A 22915-nucleotide genomic window follows, 5' to 3' on the forward strand; every position below is an offset into this window, starting at 1 on the left:
CTGATGTCTATAGGCCCAGTTGTTCTCAGTAGTACAAGTCACAGGCATGAATGTAGATCTGTGTCTAAGGGAATGTAGTGAGGATCCAGGATTGTAGGTAGGGATGTGGACTGGAATACGGAGCATACATGGGAGTCTTAAGTCCTCAGTGCTTTCCTAAGACTGGCCATCTTGCCAGTGGCCAGGGCATAGAGAGCTCATCTGGTTGTCAAAGTTGACAGTAGTACTCTGGCAATAAAGGCAGAGTGGCGGCAAGGGGAATGGATTACATATCTCCATTACTATTAGGAGTAGGACCCAGAAGATGAAGCAGAGAGAAGTCAACATTTCTTGTCCTTTAAAAAGGTTTTAATCATTTCCTCCAATTGTTTGTTTGTCTGAATTTTTAAGAGATCTATTAGTTTCCTCATTAAGAACTTCAATCGTCTTCATAAAGCTAGATTTATGGTCTTTCTCTTGTGTTTCTGATTTATTGGAATATTTAGGGCTTGCTTGTAGTAATACAGATGGGTTCTCGTGGTGACCTTATGCATTGACTGTGGTGTCATGGGTTTCATTACACTGGTCTCTAGACAATTGGGATTAGGTATTAAATTTGTGGGTATGGATTCCTGAGTTTGGCTTTGTAGGATGAGTGTTTCATTTTGTTTCTGTTGCCTCTGTGGTCTTCTGGTCTGTGAGACTTGGATTCCGAGTCTGTGTGGACTTTGGCAGAACAGGAAATCTGCATCCCAGTTGTAGCCAGGGGGAAAGGAATCTAGGAGACCACAGGTATTGGGTTGAGAGATTCCAAAAGAGTGAGGGAATGAAGGATGTTGCCCAGCAACTAGCAGTTCTTGACTTCTAATCTGCTTTTTCTCTAGCAAAGTAGGTAGTCTCTGCCCCAGTTGGTTGTTGTGACATGGCAAATAAGAGGTATGGGATGAACCTTATGGTAGGGAGATACTAAAATAGATATTAGGGGAGTTTGGCATGCAGGCAGTCTACCTCAACTTCTACAAGTCCACAAATCCTCTAGGAGAGCTGGGAGTTTCTGCTCCAGTATCATCGCTGGTATAATAGGGTCTCACCAAACAGCCGGGACCTAGGCTATGGCAACTGGAAGAGTGAGAAACTGGAGATACTGTGGGAAGACGTTGGCAGGCAGGCAGGCAGTCAACCTGGATTTATCCCAGTCTGTACTATTCCTTGTAGAGAAGATGGAAGAGTCTATAACTCTGTTGAGGTCTGGGGAACAGCAAGTAGAAGGGCAAGTGTCTTGTTTGGGGTTTACACTGCTATGAAAAGACAGCATGGCCAAGGCAACTCTTATAAAGGTCAACTTTTAATTGGGATTATTTAATGGTTCAGAGTTTCAGCTCAATATAATCAAGGCAGGAAAATAGCAGTTTCCAAGCAAGCAAGGCAAAGGAGGAGATGTGATTTCTTCATCTTAATCTGACCTCAACCAGGAAAAAACTGACTTTTCCACATTTTGCAGAGATTAAAAGCCAAGCCTAGAGTACCAAACTTCCTCCTACAAGGCCAGGACTCCTAACAGTACCACTGTTTATGTGCCCACCATATTCTAATTATTACAGCAAGGGACTGGGACTTGAGAAAGTGAGAGAGGAAAAATTTGGAGGTCAGAAAGCCTACTTAGGCTTCTTCAAGACTGTGAGGTCTCTATCAGAGCATGGAATCTCTGCTCATGTTTTTATATATAAACATATTTACATTGCTTAATATTCATGCATTGCCAGAACAATATACCACAAAGGGGCCTAAAGGGATTACATTTTCCAATGTTCTGGAAACTAAAAGTTCAAAATCAAAGGGTTGGCATAAAGATTTTCTCTGGTGCCATCTGATAGTACAATCCTGTCAGTATTGCACTTACTACAGACTCCTGTCTGCTTGCTACAACCTCAATTTGAAGGAAGGCCGAGGCACTCTGGTATTCATTTAAAGAGAAATACTAAGCTCTTAAACATTGTCTTTAATATTCACTAGTTTATTTAAAGCATCATTTTCAAATAAAACTATACTTGTTATGGCTTCAACAGGTTTCAACACTCAGTGCTAGATAATAACACATACATATAAAAATATTTTTTTACTTTTCCCATCTGATTTATAAAGGAGCAAATGATGGGAAATTTTGTTATGGTTCCTACTATTGTTTCTCCAGGGTATAGGGACTCTCATGCTTGCTTCAAAATAATTCTTTCCCTAGTGAAGTCAATGAAAATGTAACAATTTTATTCTGTATGCCTCTAATTTAGATTTGGGGACAGAGATTGCACCATAGGTTCTCTACATGGTTTTCAAAATTAGGCCTCACATAGAGTCCCCAGGAGATATAGACAAAGTATATATTCAAGTATCTATCATATCTGATTTTGAACTGATTACTACTCTGATTTTTGCAATGGATATATGATTGCTTCAAATGACCCAGTTCTTTTCCTATATTGAGATTTTCCTTTAGAGAAATGGAAGAATTTTCCAATGCTTCTTAACTAAAGGTATCTATGTTCACCATATAAGTTAGTTTGTCTGATCAGACATAGAATGTACATAATTCTGTATTACTGCATGGCTTAGTCTCTCAGTGTCTGCCTGTCTCTCTCTCTCTCTCTCTCTCTCTCTCTCTCTCTCTCTCTCTCTCTCTCTCTGATTTTGCCAGTCTCTTGTCTTTCTCATTGTCTCTCTGAAAAGCATGCATTTCAAATTGCAAGATCAAACCTACAAATGGCAAATATTTCTTTACAGAGCAATTTATCTTGCATTGAGAACCTGAACAACCTTTGAGATAAAACAGCACTCCCTCTCAATAGGATATTTTTTAAACTTGTCCATTTTTGTCACAAATCAGGAAAGTTATCTTCTTTGCTCAGATTTATTGTCAACATATAATTTCTGTTGTAATTTTTATACAAATTCTTTCCAAATATCTATGAGTTTTGCTATAATAGCCCCTGGTGTTCATATGCCAGTTATCGTCCTTGACTTCTCCAATATACTTTCTACCTGGAAGCCAGCACCTATTTGTTATTTTCTGTGTCTTTATTTTTCCTGAGTATTACTGTTCTTGAGCAGATGGAAACTTTTCCTCTACAGTGAATTAGACATCGCATTTGCCTGATGTTCGTATATTTTCCAAACTTTACATTTCTGTGATTTGCTGTTACTTTGAGTTTTCCTTATTTCTCAAAACTTCTCACACAGTCCTTCCAAATGCCTAAATAAAGGCTCATTTTTACTATCTCTCTGTGTAGGTACTTCCAGTAAGGACTCTTCAGAGAACATATATCAGCTTCTTAATCACTTTGGCCTCTCATGACCTGATATTTTCTCAAATCATGTCTTTCTAATTTTCTATAGTCATATACTATATAAAATATAAGAATAATATTTTTATTGCAATATTGCTCAAAATATCAAAGTATTAGAAAGCATCTACCTGGGGACAGAAAGATAATTAAAAGTTTCATGGTAGTAAACTAATTATTGTTGACACAGAAATGAGTAAAAAAAATACAATTAATTTCAAATAACATTACAATAACTGATTTTTCTACAAAGTGAGATTTATGATCCACAGTCATTTTAAAAATGGTATTGACTAAATTGGAAGACTTCATAGCTTATCTGTAGTTAAGGTTTAGAGAGTGAAGAGACAAATGGTGATTGTTGCAAACTACAGAAAAAAAACTGGCCAATAAACTAGTCTACAAATAGAATATAACCATAGAACTCTATTGGCATCTATGATATCTACTCTGATGTTATCATGTTCCTTTTCCTCTTGTTTAGTGATTGCTCACATGTGTAGGGAATGATTTAAAAAAGAGAGAATGTTCAGTGCAGAATTCTATCAGACCTTCAAAGAAGAGTTAACACCAATACTCTTCAAATTATTCCACAAAATAGAAACAGAAGGAACACTACCCAATTCCTTCTATGAAGCCACAATTACGCTGATACCAAAACCACACAAAGATCCAACAAAAAAAGAAAACTTCAGACCAATTTCCCTTATGAACATCGATGCAAAAATACTCAATAAAATTATTTTTTTTTGACTTCTACCAAACATTTTTTTAATTCAATATATGTTTTATTTACATTTCAAATGACTTCCCCTGTTCTGGCTTCCCACTCCCCAAAAGTCCCATAAGCCCTCCTCCCTCCCCCTATTCCCCCATCCACCCCTTCCCACTTCCCTGTTCTGGTATTGCCCTATACTGCTGCACTGAGTTTTTCCATAACCAGGGGCCACTCCTCCGTTCTTCTTGGACATCATTTGATGTGTGGATTATGTTTTGGATATTCCAATTTTCTAGGCTAATATCCACTTATTAGTGAGTGCATACCATGATTGATCTTTTGAGACTGGGTTACCTCACTTAGTATGATGTTCTCCAGCTCCATCCATTTGTCTAAGAATCTCATGAATTCATTGTTTCTAATGGCTAAATGGTACTCCATTGTGTATATATACCACATTTTTTGTATCCATTCCTCCATTGAGGTATACCTGGGTTCTTTCCGGCTTCTGGCTATTATAAATAGGGCTGCTATAAACATAGTGGAGCACGTATCCTTATTACATGCTGGGGAATCCTCTGGGTATATGTCCAGGAGTGGTATAGCAGGATCCTCTGGAAGTGATGTGCCCAGTTTTCTGAGGAACCGCCAGACTGATTTCGAATAAAAAAAACAAAAACAAAAACAAAAACAACAACAACAAAAAAAAACTGAAAAAAGGATCTAAGAAAAAAAAATGTTCAACATCATTAGTCATTTGGGAAATGCAAATCAAAACAACCCTGAGATTTCACCTTACACCAGTCAGAATGGCTAAGATTAAAAACTCAGGAGACAGAAGGTGTGGAGAAAGAGGAACACTCCTCCACTGCTGGTGGGTTGCAAATTGATACAACCACTCTGGAAATCAATAAAATTCTTGCCAACCAAATCCAAGAACACATCAAAATGATCATCCACCATGATCAAGTAGGCTTTATCCCGGGAATGCAGGGTTGGTTAAATATACGGATATCCATCAATGCAATCCACTACATAGACAAGCTCAAAGAAAAAAAACCTCATGGTCATTTCATTGGATGCTGAAAAAGCATTTGACAAAATTCAGCATCCTTTCATGCTTAAAGTCTTGGAAAGAACAGGAATTCAAGGCCCATAACTAAACATAGTAAAAGCAATATACAGCAAACCGGTAGCCAGCATCAAACTAAATGGAGAGAAACTTGAAGCAATCCCACTAAAATCAGGGACTAGACAGGGCTGACCCCTCTCTCCTTATCTTTTCAATATTGTACTTGAGGTACTAGCTCGGGCAATTCGACAACATAAGGAGGTCAAAGGGATACAAATTGGAAAGGAAGAAGTCAAACTATCATTATTTGCAGATGACATGATAGTCTACCTAAGTGACCCAAAAAACTCCACTAGAGAACTCCTACAGCTGATAAACAACTTCAGCAAAGTGGCAGGTTATAAAATCAACACAAGCAAATCAGTGGCCTTCCTATACTCAAAGGATAAGCAGGCTGAGAAAGAAATTAGGGAAATGACCCCCTTCACAATAGCCACAAACAGTATAAAGTATCTTGGGGTGACTATTACCAAACATGTGAAAGATCTTTACGAGAAGAACTTCAAGACTCTGAAGAAGGAAATGGAAGAAGACCTCAAAAAATGGCAAAACCTCCCATGCTCATGGATCGGCAGAATCGATATAGTTAAAATGGCCATTTTGCCAAAAGCAATATACAGATTCAATGCAATACCCTTCAAAATCCCAACTCAATTCTTCACAGAGTTAGAAAAAGCAATTAACAAATTCATCTGGAATAACAAAAAACCCAGGATAGCTAAAACTATTCTCAGCAACAAAAGAAATTCTGGGGGAATCAGTATCCCTGACCTCAAGCAATACTACAGAGCAATAGTGTTAAAAACTGCATGGTATTGGTACAGTGACAGGCAGGCAGATCAATGGAACAGGATTGAAGATCCAGAAATGAACCCACACACCTATGGCCACTTGATCCTTGACAAGGGGGCTGAAAGCATCCAATGGAAAAAAGATAGCCTTTTCAACAAATGGTGCTGGTTCAACTGGAGGTCAGCATGCAGAAGAATGCGAATTGATCCATCTTTGTCTCCTTGTACTAAGCTCAAATCCAAATGGATCAAGGACCTCCACATAAAGCCAGACACTCTGAAGCTAATAGAAAAGAAACTGGGGAAGACCCTTGAGGACATTGGTACAGGGAGAAAATTTCTGTACAGAACACCAAGAGCGTATGCTCTAAGATCAAGAATTGACAAATGGGACCTCATAAAATTACAAAGTTTCTGTACGGCAAAGAACACCATTAAAAGGACAATCGGCAACCAACAAATTGGGAAAAGATCTTCACCAATCCTACATCAGATAGAGGGCTAATATCCAATATATATAAAGAACTCAAGAAGTTAGACTCCAGAAAACCAAACAACCCTATTAAAAATGGGGTACAGAGTTAAACAGGGAATTCTCACCTGAAGAACTTCGGATGGCAGAGAAGCATCTTAAAAAATGCTCAACTTCATTAGTCATTAGGGAAATGCAAATCAAAACAACCCTGAGATTTCACCTTACACCAGTCAGAATGGCTAAGATTAAAAATTCAGGAGACAGCAGGTGTTGGAGAGGATGTGGAGAAAGAGGAACACTCCTCCACTGCTGGTGGGGTTGCAAATTGGTACACCCACTCTAGAAATCAGTCTGGCGGTTCCTCCGAAAACTGGGCACCTCACTTCCAGAAGATCCTGCTATACCACTCCTGGGCATATACCCAGAGGATTCCCCACCATGTAATAAGGATACATGCTCTACTATGTTCATAGCAGCCCTATTTATAATTGCCAGATGCTGGAAAGAACCCAGGTATCCCTCAACAGAAGAGTGGATGCAAAAAATGTGGTATATCTACACAATGGAGTACTATTCAGCCATTAGAAACAATGAATTCATGAAATTCTTAGGCAAATGGATGGAGCTAGAGAACATCATACTAAGTGAGGTAACCCAGACTCAAAAGGTGACTCATGGTATGCACTCACTAATAGGTGGATATTAACCTAGAAAACTGGAATACCCCAAACATAATCCATACATCAAATGAGGTACAAGAAGAAAGGAGGAGTGGCCCCTTGTTCTGGAAAGACTCAGTGAAGCAGTATAGGGCAAAACCAGAATGGGGAAGTGGGAAGAGGTGGGTGGGAGGACAGGGGGAGAGAAGGGGGCTTATGGGACTTTCGGGGAGTGAGGGGCTAGAAAAGGGGAAATCATTTGAAATGTAAATAAAAAATATATCGAATAAAAAAATCAATAGAGAAAAAAAAGAATGTTATTGAGTATTTTTGTGTTCATATTCATAAGGGAAATTGATCTGAAGTTCTCTTTCTGAGTTGGAACTTTGTGTGGTTTAGGTATTATAGTAACTGTGGCTTCATAGAAAGAATTGGGTAGTGTTCCTTCTCTTTCTATTTTGTGGAATAGTTTAAAGAGTATTCATGTTACCTCTTCTTTGAAGGTCTGATAGAACTCTTCAATAACCCATTTGGTCATGGGATTTTTTTTTTTTTTTGGTTGGGAGACTTGATGACTGCTTCATTTTTTTTAGTGGTTATGGGACTGTTTATATCGTTTATCTTATCCTGTTGTTTAGAAAATTATCCATTTCATCTAGATTTTCCAGTTTTGTTGAGTATAAGCTTTTATAGTATGATCTGATGACTTTTTTTAATTTCCTCAGTATCTGTTGTTATGTCTCCCTTTTCATTTCTGATTTGTTGAATTGGATACTTTCTCTGTGCCCTCTGGATATTTTGGATAAGGATTTATCTATCTTGTTGGTTTTCTCAAAGAACTAGCTTCTGGTTTGGTTGCTTCTTTGTATAGTTCTTTTTGTTGTTATCTGGCTGATTTCAGTCCTAAGATTATTATTTCCTGCTGTCTACTCCTCTTGAGTGAATTTATTTCTTTCTGTTCTAGAGCTTTCGGGTATACTGTCAAGCTGCTAGTGTAAGCTCTCACCAGTTTCCTTTTGGAGGAACGTAGAGCTATAAGATTTCTTCTTAGCTCTGCTGTTATTGTATTCCATAAGTTCAGGTATGTTTTGCCTTCAGTTTCATTAAATTGCAAAAAGTCTTTAATTTCTTTCTTTGTTTCTTTCTTGATCAAGTAGAGTATTATCATTCAGTAGAGTACTTTTCAGCTTCCAAGAGTATGTGGGCTTTCTATTACTTTTGGTGTTATTGTAGACTGGCTTTAATCTATGGTGATCTGATCGGATGCATGGGTTTATATGAATTTTCTTATATTTTTTGAGGCCTGTTTTGTGACTGATCATATGTTCAACTTTGTATAAAGTACCATGAGGTGCTGAGAAGAAGGTATATTCTTTTGTTTTAGGATAAAATTTTCTATAGATATCTGTTAATTCCATTTTGTTGACAACTTCTGTTAGTTTTCATGTGTCTCTGTTTATTTTCTGTTTCCATGATCTGTCCATTGATGAGAGTGGGGTGTGGAAGCCTCCCACTATTACTGTGTGAGGTGCAATGTGCACTTTGAGTTTTAGTAAAGTTTCTTTTATAAATGTGATTGCCCTTGCATTTCCACATAGATGTTCAAAATTGAGGGTTCATCTTGGTAGATTTTTTCCCTTTGATAATTATGAAGTGTCCTTCCTTATCTTTTTTGATAATTTCAGTTTGAAAACTGATTTTATTTGATATTAGAATGGGTGCACCATCTTTTTGGGGGGACCATTTGCTTGGAAAATTGTTTTCCAGCCTTTTACACTGAGATTTTGTCTGTAGTTGTTGCAGAGCTGAGTTTGCTTTATGCAGCAAAATGCTGGGTCCTGTTTACATATCCAGTTTGTTAGTCTATGTCTTTTTATTGGTGTATTTAGTCCATTGATATTAAGAGATATTAAGAAAAATGGTTGTTGCTTCCTGTTATTTTTATGGTTAGAGGTGTAATATGTTTATGTCGCTATCTTAATTTTGGTTTGTTAAAAGATTATTTTCTTGCTCTTTCTAGGGTGTAGTTTCCCTCCTTGTGTTGGAGATTTCCATTTCTTATCATATGTAGGTCTGTATTTGTGGAAAGATATTGTGTAAATTTGTTTTTGTCATGGAAAACCCTGATTTCTCCATCTATGGTAATCGAAAGCTTTGCTAGGTATAGGACCCTGGGTTAGTATTTGTGTTCTCTTACAATCTATATGACATCTATTCAGGATTTTCTGGCTTTCATAGTTTTGCAAGAAGTGTGATGAAACTGAAAGATCTGCCTTTATATATTACTTGACCTTTTCCCCTTACTGCTTTTAATATTCTTTCTTTGTTTAGTGCATTTGGTATTTTGATTATTACTTGACAGGAGGAATTCTTTTCTTGTCCAATCTCTTTGGAGTTCTGTAGGATTCTTGTATGTTCATGGAAATCTCTTTCTTTGGGTTAGGGAAGTTTTCTTCTATAATTTTGTTGAACATAGTTACTGGTCCTTTACACTGGCAATCTTCACTCTCTTCTATACCTATAATCCTTATGTTGGGTCTTGTCATTACATTCTGGATTTCCTTGATGTTTTGGGTTAGGAGCGTTTTACATTTTGCATTTACCTTGACTGTTGTTTCAATGTTTTCTATGGTATCTTCAGTACCTGAAATTCTCTATTCTATTTCTTGTATTCTGTTGTTGATGATCTATGACTCCTGATGTCTTTTCATAATTTTTAATCTCCACAGTTGTCTCCCTTTGTGATTTATTTATTGTTTCTACTTCTATTTTTAGATCCTGGATTTTTATTAGATATATTCTTTATTTACATTTCAAATGTTGTCCCCTTTATGGTTCACCACCCAAAAATTCCATAACCCATCTCACCACCCCCATATCCCCCAATCAACCAACTCCCTCTTCACTGTCTTGGTATTCCACTACAATGCAGCATAGAACCTTTCCAGGACAAAGGGCCTCTCCTCCCTTTGATGTCCATCAAGTCCATCCTCTGCTGCCTATGTGTCTGGAGCTATGGGTAGCTCCATGTGCACTCTTTGGTTGATGGTTTAATTCCTGGGAACTCTGGTGGTACTGGGTGACTCATATTGTTGTTCCACCTATGGCGCTACAAACCCCTTCAGTGCCTTGGACCCTGTGCTCAGTTCAATGGCTGGCTGAGAGTGTCCCCCTCTGCATTTGTCATGTACTAGCATAGCCTCCCAGGTGACAGCTATATCAGGCTCTGGTCAGCAAGCACTTGTGGGCATCCACAATAGTGTCTACATTTTGTAATTTTGTATGGGATGGAACCATAGGTGGGGAAGTCTCTGGATGGTCTTTCCCTCAGACTCTGCTTCACACTTTGTCTGTGTCTCCTTCTGTGGGTATTTTGTTAGCCCTTCTCAGAAGGATCAGAGTATCCATATTTGGCCTTCCTTCTTCTTGAGCTTCGTTTAATCTATGAATTGTGTCTTAGGTATTCCAAGCTTCTGGGCTAACATCCACTTATCAGTGAGTCCATAACATGTGTGTTCTTTTGTGATTGGGTTATCTCACTCAGGATGATATTTCCCAGGTCCACCCATTTGCCTAAGAATTTCATGAATTTATTGTTTTTAATAGCTGAGTAGTATTCCAAAGTATAAATATACTATGTTTTTTTGTATCCATTCCTCCACTGAGGGACATCTGGGTTTGTTCCAGATTCTTGGAGTCTTATTTACAATATCCAGAAGCTATTGTAAATAAGGCTGCAATGAACTTAGTGGAGCATGCTTCCTTACTATATGGTGAAGAGTCCTCTGGTTATATGACCCAGAGTAATATAGCAGGGTCCTCTTGTAGTATTATTTCCAATTTTCTGAGGAACTGACAAACTGATTTCCAGAGTGGTTATACCAGCTTGCAATCCCACCAGGAGTGGAGGAGTGTTCCTCTTTCTCCACATCCTTGCCAGCAACTGCTGTCCCCTGAGTTATTGATCTTAGCCATTTTGACTGGTGTAATATAAAATCTAAGGGTTGTTTTGATTTGCATTTCCCTGATGACTAAGGATGCTGAACATTATTTTAGGTGCTTCTTGGATATTCCATATTCCTCAGTTGAAAATTATTTATTTTGTTTTATACCACATTTTCAAATAGGGATATTTGGCTCTCTGGAGTCTAACTTCTTGAGTTCTTTGAATATATTGGATATTAGCCCTCTGTTGGATGTAGTGTTGGTAAAGATCTTTTTCCAATTTGTTGGTTGCTATTTTGTCCTATTTATAGTGTCCTGTGCCTTACAGAAACTGTAATTTTATGAGGTCCCATTTTCTAAATTTTGATCTCAGAGCATAAACTATTGGCATTCCATTCAGGAAATTTCCCTTGTGCCCATATGGTCAAGGGTCTTCTCCAGTTTCTTTTCTATTAGTTTCAGTGTGTCTGGTTTTATGTGGAGATCCTTGATCCCCTTGGACTTGAGTTATGTTCAAGGACAAAAGAACTGATCAATTTGCATTCTTCTGCTTTACTAACCATCAGTTGAACCAGAACCATTTGTTGAAAAGGCTTTTTCCACTGGTTTGTTTTAGCTCCTTTGTCAAAGAACAAGTGACCATAGGTATGCGGGTTCTTTTCTGGCTCTTCAATTATATTCCATTGATCTACCTGACGGTCACTGTATCAATACTGTGCAGATTTTAACGCTCTTGCTCTGTAGAACTGCTTGAGGTCCAGGATGCTGTTTCTACCAGAAGTTCTTTTACTGTTGAGAATTGTTTTAGCTATCCTCGGTTTTTTGTTATTCCAGATGAATTTGAGAATTGCTCTTTCTAACTCTATGAAGAATTGAGTTGGAGTTTAATGGGGATTGCATTGCTTTTGGCAAGATGGCCATTTTAACTATATTATTCCTTATGACCCACGAGCATTGGAGATCCTTCCATCTTCTAAGATCTTCTTCAATTTCATTCTGCAGAAACTTATAGTTCCTGTCATACAGATCTTTCACTTCTTGGTTAGAGTCACACCATGATACTTTATATTTTTTGTGACTATTGTGAAGGGTGAAGTTTCACTAATTTCTTTCTCATCCTCTTGGCTACTGATTTGTTTGAGTTGATTTTATATGAGTCCACTTAGTTGAACTTGCTTATCAGCTTTAGGAATTCTCTATGGGACTTTTTTTTTTTTTTTTTTTTTTTTTTAGTTAGTTATATCTTTTTAAAAAACTATCTTTTTCTTAGATAGTTGCTTAAGTATACTATCATATTACCTGCAAATAGTGATAATTTGACTTCTTCCTTTCCAATTTGTATCTCTTTGCTCTACTTTTGTTTTTTAATTGCTCTAGCTAGAACTTCAAGCATTATATTGAATAGCTATTGAGAGAGAGGGCAGCCTTGTCTAGTCCCTGATTTTAGTTGGATTGCTTCAAGTTTCTCTCCATTTACTTTGATGTTAGTTACTGGTTTGCTGTATATTGCTTTTACTACGTTAAGGTATGGACCTTGAATTCCTGTTCTTTCTAAGACTTTTAACATGAAAGGATTCTGAATTTTGTCAAATGCTTTCTCAGCATCTGATGATTTTTTATTTGTGTTTATGTAGTGGACTGCATTGGTGGGTTTCCATATATTGTACCATTCCGGCATCCCTGGGATGAAGCCTACTTCATTGAGGTGAATGATAGTTTTGATGTGTTCTTGGATTCATTTGGCAAGAATTTTATTGAGCATTTTTGCATTGATATTCATAAGGGAAATTGGTCTGAAGTTCTCTTTCTTTGCTGGATCTTGTGTGGATTTTGTGTCAGTGTAATTGTGGCTTCATAGAATGAGTTGGGTAGTGTTTCTTCTGTTTCTATTTTGTGAATAATTTGAAGAGTATTGGTGTTAAGTCTTCTTTGAAGGTCTGATAGAATTCTGCCCTAAAACCATCTGGTCCTGTGCTTTTCTTGGTTGGAAGATTTTCAATGACTGCTTTTGTTTCTTTAGAGGTTTTGGGACTGTTTAGATGGTCTATCTGATCTTGGTTTAACTTTGGTGTTTTTAATCTGTCTAGAAAATTGTCCATTTCATCCAGATTTTCCAGTTGTGTTTAGTATATGCTTTTGTAGTAGGATCTGATAATTTTTTGAATTTCCTCAGTTTCTGTTGCCATATCTCCCTATTAATTTCTGATTTTGTTATTTTGGATACTATTTCTGTGCCCTCTGGTTACTCTGGTTAAGGGTTTATCTATCTTGTTGATTTTTTCAAAGAACCAGCTCCTGGTTTATGTTAATCTTTGTATATTTCATTTTGTTTCAACTTGTTGATTTCAGCCTTGAGTTTGATGATTTCCTGCCTTCTACTCCTCTGGAGTGTATTGGCTTTTTTTCTGTTGTAGAACTTTCAGGTGTGCTGTTAATCTAGTGTATGCTCTCTCTGACTTCTTTTTGGAGTCACTCAGAGTTATGAGTTTTCCTCTTAGAACTGCTTTCATGTTGTTCCATTAATTTGGTTATGTTGTGCCTTCATTTTCATTACATTCTAAAAAGTCTTTGATTTCTTTCCTTATTTCTTCCTTGACCAAGGTATCATTGCGTAGAGCATTGTTCAGTTTCCATACATGTGTGGGCTCTTGTTTTTATTGCTATGGGAGACCACCCTTAGTCTGTAATGATCTGATAGGAGGCATGGGATTATTTCAGTCTTCTTTTATCTGTTCAGGTCTGTTTTGGGACCAATTATTTGGTCAATTTTGGAGAAGATACCATTAGGTGCTGAGAAGTAGGTACATTCTTTGGATTTAGGGTGAAATGTTCTATAGTTATCTACAGATATAAGATATCTGTTAAATCCATTTGGTACATAACTTCTGTTAGTTTCACTGTTTCTCTGTTTAGTTTGTGTTTCCCTGATCTGTCCATTGTTGAGAGTGGGGCATTGAAGTCATCCACAATCATTGTATGAGGGGCAATGTGTGCTTTGAGCTTTAGTAAAGTTTCTTTTACGAATGTGGGTGCACTTGCATTTGGAGCAGATATGTCCAGAATTGAAAGTTCTTCTTGGTAGATTTTTCCTTTGTGCATGAGGTGTCCTTCTGTGTCTTATTTGACAACTTTTGGTTGAAAGTCAATTTTATCCAACATTAGAATGGCTACTCCAGCTTGTTTCCTGGGACCATTTGCTTGGGAAATCATTTTCCAGCCTTTTACTCTGAAATAGTGTTTGTCATTGACACTAAGGTGCATTCCCTGTAGGGGGCAAAATGCTCAGTCCTGTGTATGTATCCAGTCTGTTAGTCTATGTCTTTTTATTGGGGAATTGAATCCATTAATGTTAAGCGATATTAAGGAACAGTGTTTGTTGCTTCCTGTTATATTTTGATGTTATTTTCATGTTTGCGTGGTTATCTTCTTTTGGATTTGTTGGAAGAAGATTAATATCTTGCTTTTTCTAGGGTGTAGTTGGCCTCCTTCCGTTGCCGTTTTTCATCTATTATCCTTTGTAGTGCTGAATTTGTGTTAAGATATTGTGTAAATTTTGTTTTATCATAGAATATATTGGTTTCTCCATCTATGGTGATTGACATCTTTGCTGGGTATAGTAGTCTGGGCTGGCATTTGTGTTCTCTTAGGGTCTGTATGACATTTGCCCAGAACCTTCTTGCTTTCATGGTCTCTGGTAAGACATCCGGTGTAATTCTGATAGTTCTTCCTTTATGTATTACTTGGCATTTTCCCCTTAGTGCTTTTAATATTCTTTCTTTGTTTAGTGCATTTGGTGTTTTGATTATTATGTGACAGGAGGAATTTCTTTTCTGGTCCAGTCTCTTTGGAGTACTGTAGGCTTCCTTTATGTTCATGGTCTTTTTCTTTAGGTTAGGGAAGTTTTCTTCTATAATTTTGTTGAAGATATTTACTGGCGCTTTATGTTGTAAATCTTTGCTCTTTTTTTATACCTATAATCCTTAGGTTCGGTCTTCTCATTTTGTCCTGCATTTCCTGAATGTTTTGAGTTACACACTTTTTTCATTTTGCATTTGCTTTGACTGTTGAGTCAATTCTTTCTATCTTCAGCACCTGAGATTCTTTCATCTATCTCTTGTATTCTGTTGTTGATTTTTGCATCTATGACTCCTGATTTCTTTCCAAGATTTCCTATCTCCAGAGTCGTCCCCTTTGTTATTTCTTTGTTGTTTCTACTTCCATTTTTAGATCCTGGATGGTTTTGTCCAAGTCCTTCAACTGTTTACTTGTGTTTTAAGGGATTTTTAATAATAATGTTTAATAATATTTTAAGGGATTTTTATGTTTCCTCTTTAAGGGCTTCTACCTGTTTTCCTGTGTTCTCCTGTATTTCTTTAAGGGACTTATTTATATCCTTTATGACATCCTCTATCACCATCATGAGATGTGATTTTAAATACAAATCTTGCTTTTACAGTGTGTTGAGGTATGTAGGACTTGCTGCTGTGGGAGAACTGGGTTCAGATGATGTCATGTCACCTTGGTTACTGTTGGTAACATTCTTAGCTTTGACTTTCTCCATCTAGTTATTTCTGATGTTAGTTGGTCCTACTGTCTCTGGCTGGAGTGTGTCCATTCTGTAGGCCTGAAAGCCTGTCACAGCACACCTGGGAGACCAGTTACTCCCATGGCACAGAGTTCTCTGGAACAGCCCAGCTCCTGGGTGCAGATTGCAGCTGGAAGGATCCTGTCCCAGATGCTCTGCCACTCCTGTGCCTCATGAACTCCTGGACAGATCGGTCTTGGACAGTCACTGGAGAGAAAATGGAGATAGCCCATTCAAGTGTTAGAGTCCCTGGAGACCAGTTCTACTCTGGGAGGACTAGTGCACAGAGGTCTGTGGAGCAGCCTAGCCACTGGGTGTAGATTACAATTGGAAGGACCCTGTCCCAGATGCTTTCCTGCTAAGAACCTGCCTGAGCTCCTCTGTGGCTCCTTTGACCAGTGAGCTCCTGGCTCAGAATGGCCTTGGATAGTCACTGGAGAGAAAATGGAGATCTTATCTCCAAGCTTGGGAGTCAAAGCTCTCCTTGGAGACCAGTTCTCCCCTGACAAGACCAGTGCACGGAGGGCTGTGGAACAGCCCAACTCCTGGGTGAAGACTGCCATCTTTTTCCTAATACCACATTCCTTACTTACTCTAAATATATCAAAATGTTTTCATTTGTGAGGTGATTTTCTCAATGAAACAATGAAAACAAATTTTTAATTTATGAGGCACCTGGAGAGATGGCCCCAGTATTAAGAACATTTGATTCTCTTGCAGATGACATGGGGGCCCAGTACACACAACCACCTGTAACTCCAGTTCCAGATGTCTGATGTCCACTTCTGGCCTCTTCAGGCACTGTGTTCAAGTAGTACATATAACACTGATACACAAAAAGTTAAAAAAAAAAGTGTATTTTAAAGATATCATTAGATGGCCTTTTATTTTTTGTTTTTAAATTTATTCCTTGAGAATTTCATATATATATATATCAGTGAAATAACACCATTCACATATATTCATTTATCTTTTTCCTATCAAACTGTTATATGTCCCTCCGAATAAATGCCTCTCAAATTTTGTCCTATTATATTTTAATAATGCGATTAATTTGCTTAGTGCTATTTATATTGCATGGATGCAGGACCATACATTGGACCTTGCACAATTTACCAATGGTCAATATCAGAAAGAAGGATTCTCACTCCCCATAGTCATCAGCTTTCAGTGAGTCCTCATCGAGATTGTGTTTGTGGTAGCTCCTCCCCACTTCAGTACTAGCATTTTAATCTTGTACAGGACTTGGTAGCCATTGCTTCTGTACTTTTGTGACTATATTAACTGTGTCGTTTACAGAGAAGATAGTTTCTAACTGTACTACTCCTGATGTTCTGGTCCTTAGAATTTTCCAGTAATGGGAGACACTTGAAATATAAAGAATGAGAAAAATGGATTCACACATGACATGAAGTACCTGATAAAATCTATAATACAATGTGTAACAAATAAACACGAAACTGGAAAGCATGGAAAATATGAGTATGAATTTCACATACACACACAAACAAACTCTGTAAAATAGTAATAGAAATTATGGATGTTCTAAAGGTCCACCATATTCTTGTGAGACTGTAGGTTTTTGTTATATAGAAATAGAAGAACAAGGCTTAATTATCTCTTACAGCAACAAGTGATCCACATTCTTCTTTATAAATACTTCAGGAAATGACTGTGGCTTCTTACCTGCAACCCTGTTGTCCCTGCCAAAATCTGTACTAGTAGTGCAAGAAATATGGATGATGTTGAGCAAGCCACCTGTATCACTGAAAGTCAATAGGTGCCTTAAGTTACTAAATAACAGGAGTAGCATAATGACAGGTGGGTAATAATTTGACATTCATTATTTTAGTAAAACAAAAAGAAAGAAAATTTACATTTATAAAGTATTACCCAATAGATGACCTAATAAGAATTCTCCGATATTCTGCAGAGTTTTTAATTAGTACATCTTTCAAAAATTATCATTATTTTAGTGATGTTTCAGATTTCTGAAAATTTATATGGTATTATAATCTTTTGACTCTCGTGCCATTTCCATTGTGAAACCTTGATGGAAATGTCCCATATGCTCATATATTTGAGTGGTTTGTCAGCAGGAAGTGGAATTATTGGGGAGACATTAGCTGCTATGGCTTTGTTGGAGATTATCATGTCACTGGAAATGAGTTCTGAAATTACAAAGCCCATGCCTGTCCTCTCTCTGTATTTCGATCAGGATGTAAATCAGTCAGCTAGTGTTCCATTGATGTGCCTATCTGATTCATGCCATTCAGACCATGGATTAATTCTCTAAATTTGTAAATAAGCTCCCAGTTAGATACTTTCTTTTATATGAATCTCCTTGTCATGGTGTGTTTTCACAAAAGTGGAACACTGCTAAAACAACACCATGCATTGGTTATATTGGTAAAGTACATATGTTCCGTTTAAACTAATACTGGTTAGTTACCATTTACTAAAACTTGCTTTGTGTTTAATCTTCTATTCTAAAGTATTGCTTGCATTTTTTGATTTTCTTTGTTTGGTTGTTTTATTTTCCATTCTGTCTATTTATGTTGGAAAATTGCATAGTAATATTTATCCACAATTATAGCACCAAATACAATGTATTTTCTTTTCTAAAGTTCATTTTGCTCAAAATTTTCATGCTTTCCTCCCTCTTTAGTAATGTATTAGAAACCAATGAGTTTTTTTATTAGCTTTATTATTTTGCATTTTTTGGATACCATACATCTGAATATGCATGCAAGTTTTGTTTTTTTCAAATGATACTTTTAATTATGGTTCTTAAACACTTCAATCTCCTTCTAGCACACCATCCTCCAGAGGTAATAGAAAGGAATGTATACAGGGGAAGTCAGCCTGTTTAGATATGGTTCTCTGGAGAAACTCTCATCTACATTGTCAGGAAATCAGCAGTTCAGTTCACAGTAGGCAGCAACGACTGGACAATTCAGCTACAACCACTTTATGGGTGTATCAGCAGTCCTGTTCAGTAGAGTCAGAATAGTATACATGAATCAGTATTGTTGGCACTACCCATCAGAGAAGGTCAGGCTTTAGTCTCAGCATGAGTCAGCAAAAAGGCCCAGGGCCAACAAGCATACCAGGAAAATGTCTTGGCTTTATCACCCACTCAGAAAAGAAGAGTCTCCTTAGGAGGCAAAAACTGCACATAAGCACAGCACCCCCTGGAAGCTCATGTCAAATTCTCAACACTAGGTATGATGCCTGGGCTAACTCCACCTTCACAGGACCTTCATGCTCCACAGGGCATGGCTTACTCTTGTTTTTATCTTATACATAGAATAGTTTACTCTTACTTAATTTAGTAACAAGGGCCAAACCCTTATAAAAAACACAAGGAATGATGAACCACACTTAAACAAATAATAAAATTTTCAGAAAATGAATAAGATTACAAATGAAATAGGAAAGGAGCATGGGCATAGGATGCACAGTGGGTACAAAATTTTGCTAAGAATACAAAGTGTTTTCATATCTTTCACTGTGAGGTGATTATAAATGCTATGTTGTATCCCAAAATGCTAGAATAAGGAGTTCCATACAAAGACATGGTAAATATTTGGGTAAATTAATAGACTTTGTTTCATGAGGACGTTATGCACTATTTACATGTATGAAAACATCATTTGATACCTAGTACACATCTGCTATTTTTGAATGTCAATTACTGCCGCGGTGGCCCAGTAATGTCTGTAAAAATGATATTTTACAGACAGAGGCAGAAAAGAAATGCCTCCTGGGAATAACGGAACTCTCTGGAAACTGTGGAAGCTGATTATCTCACCTGGCAATTTACTGTACTCTAAGATCCTGCTATACCACTCCTGGGCATATACCCAGAGGATTCCCCACCATGTAATAAGGATGCTCTACTATGTTCATAGCAGCCCTATTTATAATTGCCAGATACTGGAAAGAACCCAGGTATCCCTCAACAGAAGAGTGGATGCAAAAAATGTGGTATATCTATACAATGGAGTACTATTCAGCCATTAGAAACAATGAATTCATGAAATTCTTAGGCAAATGGATGGAGCTAGAGAACATCATACTAAGTGAGGTAACCCAGACTCAAAAGGTGAATCATGGTATGCACTCACTAATAAGTGGTTATTAACCTAGAAAACTGGAATACCCAAAACATAATCCACACATCAAATGAGGTACAAGAAGAAAGGAGGAGTGGCCCCTGGTTCTGGATAGACTCAGTGAAACAGTATTCGGCAAAACCAGAACGGGGAAGTGGGAAGGGGTGGGTGGGAGGACAGGGGAAGAGAAGGGGACTTACGGGACTTTCGGGGAGTGGGGGGCTAGGAAAGGGGAAATCATTTGAAATGTAAATAAATTATATCGAATAAAAAAAAAAAAAAAGATGGGCCCTTAGTTCTGAAGCAGCAGTTTGCCCTGACTTCCTCCTTTTCTTTCTTTACCGGGATTCCTAAGGCCTGGTTGATAATCTGGTCTTTGAAGTCAACTCACTGACCCGCCAAACCCCCTTTTCAGAATTGCAATGCCTTGCTTCATAGCTGTTTACATAATTACTACCTTTCAACTACATGCAGGTTTTTATGGCTGTGCGTATGTATATGAGGATGGCTCGGGCACTCCGGTACTGAAAGCATTGATTTACTCAGGAAGTTTTGTTTCACAAGATAGAAGGCTAAATGTTAGAAAAGGATTTCTCACAAGAACTTGTTAAGACCCAGGTGGTATAAGAAACTTCAAACTCTTTGAAGGTTTGCTGTAAACTATGAGTGACTCTGTATTCTAATCAGGAAGTTTGATGGCATCTGTAAATTGATCCTCTGTATCTGTTACTTGAGAAACTTTGTTCCTGATTGATGTTGCATTTCCTTGTACCAAATGGCTATGATAATTGTGCCTGCCTCACTGGCTACCTCTTTTGAAATGGTAATACCAACTCTTCTGGTATAAATATCCTTGCCTTAGAGCTCCAAAATACATTCAGTTCAAACTGCCTCTGTGTGTGTGTGGTTTGTTCTGTCTGTCATCTCAGCCAGACCTGTGCCTTCCTGGACCAGAGGACCCTGGTTATCCCACAGCAGACCCACGGTCTATAACAAATTACAAAAACTAAAAAATAAATGTAAGGGGCAGAAAAGATGCCTTACCAGTTGACAGATCTCCCAGGGACCCATGGTGTGATTTCCATCATTCATATAGTAGTCCAGAAGCATCTGTAAGCCCAGTCCCAGAGGATCTGATACCTGCTCTTGACAGGCAATACACACATACATAATGCACAGTCATGTGGGTAATGCACCAACACACACTACATAAATAAATAAACAAATAAATAAAGGTGAATAGAGTTACTGCCAATAAATCAGAGTATATAATATATAAAAATAAATCATCAACTAAGAGAAGAAATAATTCTGCTGTATTCAGAGGAGAAAAGCTACAAACTTGTCTAATTAAAAAAAAACTTGGTAATGACTATACAAATAAGTAAATGTTTTACAATACAAAGAAAAAAATGAATGAATTTTGTGAGAAAACTTTCCAAGATGCTAAGTAAGATAGAAAGGCAGACAAGAAAACTGTGCAAGGAGAAATGAATTAAGGAAAGAGTATCATAAAGATTCATTGACAGAAAACAAAAGATATATGGGAGAGGAGAAGAAGTAAAAATACTAAGAGGGAAGACCATGCACATCATTGTGAACACAGTCTTCTACCAAGGATATTTTTCAATGCTCCTTTCATATCCTGATTCCTCAGACTATAAATAAAGGGATTCAGCACAGGTATGAACACAGTGTACATCACAGCCACAATAGCATCCTTGTCATTAGTGTTATTAGAGCAGGGGACAAAATGTAGTCCAATGATTGTACCTTAGTACAAGGAAACCATACAGAGGCAAGAGCCACATGTGGACAAGGCTTTGCAGATTCCCTTGATGGAAGGAGTTTTCAGAATGGCGACTCCAATGTGGTTATAAGAGACCAAAATGCGTATGAATGGCTGGGTAATGGCCACATTCCCTAAAACTAACATGACCAGCTCATTGAAGGTGTTTTCTGAGCTGGACAAATTCATCAATGCAGAGAGGTTGCAGAAATAGTGGGGGATGGTATAGTCTCTAAAGTGAGATAGGTGAGCCAAGAGAAGGGTGTGTACAAGGGCATTGGCAGCAGTGGATAAGACCCAGGTTATGACTACTAGAAGAACACAGAGGGTATGACTCATAGTTTGTGAATAGTGCAGAGAATGTCAGATGGTAACATACCTGTCATAGGTCATTGATGTAAGAAGAAAGCTATCAAGATCAGCCAATATTTCAAAAAATATACCTGGGAAATGCACCCAGCACATGAGATTGACTAAATGTGAGTCAGCATATTTATGAGCATCTTTAGTGCTGTGATTGATGAGAAAGAGATGACTGTGAAGGCCAAGTGGCTGAGGAAGAAGTACATGGGGGTGTGGACGTAAGAGTCCAGCCTGATGAACAGGTTCTCCCAGCACAGTTGTCAGGTACATGGTTAGGAACAGGGCTGACTATAGGGACTAGTCCTCTGCCTGAATTTGGAGCCCCAGGTGAATGAACTCAAACATAATGCTCCCATTTTCTATCCACATATTCTTTATCTTATACTGTAAGTGAAAGAGCAAACAGGAAAAACGAAATCTGATTTTGCTTATAACACTGTCAAAACATTTTATTAATCACCAGTACTGAAAATAACAGTTGAATTCACTTGGTAGATCATTTTTAATCTTAATATAGAGATTTTATGTCACAGTAATTAGCTGCTGCTTGCTGGAACGGGATATAACTTGAAAACAATTAAGTGTATGTTAGAGGGGAAAAATGAAACATCAGAACAATTTTCAAACCCAGGTCCAGATCATTATGCCTGGATTTCACAAAACCATATTAAATTAAGGAGTTATTGTGCAATATCATATTTTACCAGCATATCAATATTTTGACCAGCCAATATCATATTCAACAAGTTAATCATTTTTTTCTCTTAAAGTTTGTACTTCCCTAATGCTGTCTTCCTATGAATTAAATCCAGATAGTCATTCCCATGGAACTAATTTAGATCTGTGAGATACCAGGAACTGCAGAATTACTGAAAGCAGGATGTGCAGATGTTCAGAGCATTAAGTGCATGAGTCTGTATAAGCAATATAAAACACCAATATCAGCTTTCAAGCATCTGAGTTCTTCCCATAATAACACTGTTTATCAATTTATGTACTCACATCACTCTTACTATACTGCATAAA

General features: G+C 37.6%; 1 pseudogene; it reads right to left on the reverse strand.

The window, feature by feature from the left end:
- LOC127685302 (olfactory receptor 50-like) overlaps window positions 1-22258 on the reverse strand; it is a 33209-nt pseudogene extending 10951 nt beyond the window's left edge.
- Window positions 22259-22915: the final 657 nt, after the last annotated feature.

This window comes from Apodemus sylvaticus, chromosome 5 (assembly GCF_947179515.1).
Source record: "Apodemus sylvaticus chromosome 5, mApoSyl1.1, whole genome shotgun sequence".
Taxonomy (NCBI): Eukaryota; Metazoa; Chordata; class Mammalia; order Rodentia; family Muridae; genus Apodemus; species Apodemus sylvaticus.